Source organism: Penaeus japonicus, unplaced genomic scaffold, assembly GCF_977035675.1.
Source record: "Penaeus japonicus unplaced genomic scaffold, GWHDUDI00000001_assembly GWHDUDI00000040, whole genome shotgun sequence".
NCBI classification, from domain to species: Eukaryota; Metazoa; Arthropoda; class Malacostraca; order Decapoda; family Penaeidae; genus Penaeus; species Penaeus japonicus.
In genome coordinates this window covers 22,087,013-22,089,512 of record NW_028234442.1, presented here as the reverse complement: position 1 = coordinate 22,089,512, position 2,500 = coordinate 22,087,013, and the positions used below count along the sequence as shown (strand labels likewise).

At 32.5% G+C, this 2,500-nt stretch overlaps 1 protein-coding gene across 1 annotated transcript in view; it reads right to left on the bottom strand.

Moving 5' to 3' along the window:
• Positions 1-2,209: 2,209 nt before the first annotated feature.
• LOC122246845 (uncharacterized) overlaps positions 2,210-2,500 on the bottom strand; it is an 8,909-nt gene continuing 8,618 nt past the window's right edge. The window contains exon 5 of the mRNA XM_043005610.2: positions 2,210-2,500. This exon is cut by the window's right edge and continues 1,212 nt beyond it. The gene's annotated coding sequence lies outside the window, so the exon portion shown is untranslated.

The following is a 2,500-nucleotide window of genomic DNA, read 5'->3' as shown; positions in this document are numbered from 1 at the left end:
GGTATCCATGGTAATAAACAGGCTGACAAACTAGCCGGGTCAACTGGTGATCTGGACCCTAGAATAGTCCGCATGGATATCTCAGGTGCTTTGCTTCCTTTATGCATAAAAATTCATCTCCTGTAGCGAAGTGAGAGGACCAACTTCCCAATCAATAAACATAAAAGATACATTAGAACCGTGGAACACAGCCTACAATAAGAAATAGAAGGGAGGAGGTGGGATTGGGCCGCACTAGGGTCTATGCCACATGCCTTGCACACCTCACTCCCTATATTGAAAAGAATTTCCTTCACCCTCTCCCCCCCCCCTAATGACCCCACTGCAACAGAACGCTCGCAATAGCCCACATGCTAATATCACGCCGATAATATAACAACCAAAGACAAAAAAATAATAATAATAATAAATAAAAAATAAAAAATAAAAATATCTGTAAATCAAAAATATAGAATTCAATATATCAAACCTAATCTCATTAATATCATGCAATGAAAGAATAATCCACAAAGTAATCACGTTTCCAAAATAGTTGCCGTAGCTTGATAGTCAATAAATCCATCAATGAAAGAAAAAAAAAGCAGCAAGTGCAAAATCAGAGAAACTAATAAATCAAGAATAAAAAAATAAATGATAATGAATAAATAAATTTTGAATAAATCAAGAAGAGTTATATAGCGTTTTATCCAGTAGTCCTAATCTATTTGCTTCTTCAACATGCATCTATATTCAAACCTCAAGTCTCATTTTATGTTAATTACAAGATACACGAAAGGCCGGTTTATGTTTTGCTTTTTAATTTTTTGTTTCATTCAAGGAGAATCCAGATTATTGATTGTTTTTAGTATAGTATTTAGGACTGTATTATTAAACACTCTTGCTGTCTCTGCTATTGCTTTCTGACTTAAAACACATCCATTGTTGATGGTTATACTGCTTAATAAAGTTTTCAGAACGAAATAGATATGTATCTTTTATCATTATAATTAACACTGTAGTGAATTATACTATTTTTACTTTATCTATAGTACTGTTGCCTGTAGTGTGGTTTATCCTTTGTTTTATTTCTTCCAAATTAGGTTCATTTTGTGATTTAAATACTTCCAATTTTTGTTACTTACTGTTGTTGTATTAAGGGTGAAGACAAATGTATTACGTATATATTACTTTTTTGGTCATCTTATTAAGAATTTTGAATCACTGGTTTGGTCATGTCATTAAAAGTGAAAATTCAAAACAAAATCGGAATCCTTACTTTATCTTAGATATGAGTTTTTTTTTATATCACCATTTCTGCATGAGTACCGTATGCTAATTCAAAAAGGAATAAATTGTTCAAAAATTATGTGGCTATTTTGTTTCTTGGGATTTTTAACATTTAGGAGAAAGGGTTCTTTCAGTTTCTTACAAAACAGAAATCAAAACTACAGAAATAAAAGCTCGCCACGCCTGCGCTTATGCCAGCATTTCCAAAATTATTATTAAAGACTTCTACAACACCCAAATGAGACGAGGGTGTTCAAGCGACTCCTTCTTTAGTATTTTAACAATAAAGCCATTAATAAAGTATTTGACACAGCGATTATTGGTATTACACGTCTTTCTCTTCCAAAAAAAAAATATATATATATATATATCATGGATTTTTTTTTTTTTTTTTTTTTTTTGGGGGGGGGAAGGGTATACCACGAACGGCGAATTATTGTTCTATGGATAATACTTCTGATCAATAATTTCACCGAATGATAAAACTGTTCTTATCTTCAACAAAGGTCCTCATTATCTACCTTATCACCCGACGTCGCACCATTACTTATCTCTCTCTCTTGAAGTTTGTTAACTATAAACCACACTGTATATCCAGGGATTCGTCGTCAGCATACGGTAAAGATAAGGAAATAAAACGTATTGTGTAGTGGTTGTTATTTGGAGAAGGAATGAATAAGATCGTTTTAAGTTGGTTATAGTTTACTGTACATCAGGTGTGTCACTTGGGTGGTGGGGGGGGGGCTTTGACTTTACTCCAGCCCCCGCATTCATTATAAAGTGCACAGTACATTAGCCCTACGGAGTATAATACTTGTACAGTATATTAGTAGACAGAATAATCGCTTAAGTACTTAATATAAGTAAAGAAGTCTTGCGTACACTTTACGAGATCTATTGTACCAACCATGATTATGTAACAAACAAATAAAACAAATAAAAACAGTGGAAATGGTCTTAATCAGTATTTATTACAATGTACGTATATATAGACACACAAGGATAGTAAACAGTAATACAAAGTATATCGTATATATTTAGCAAGACTGACATAAAAGGTGATAAACTATTACCTCAAGGTTGGTACATGCCACATATACACAGATTAACAGTCGAAAAAAACAACTGATTTGGTAGATGTCATCACTAACAGAGAGAGTATATAGACTCGTATTGTTATAAGAGCTTTTATTTTATGTAAAATTATACACTTAATGATTAGACTTTGTTGTTA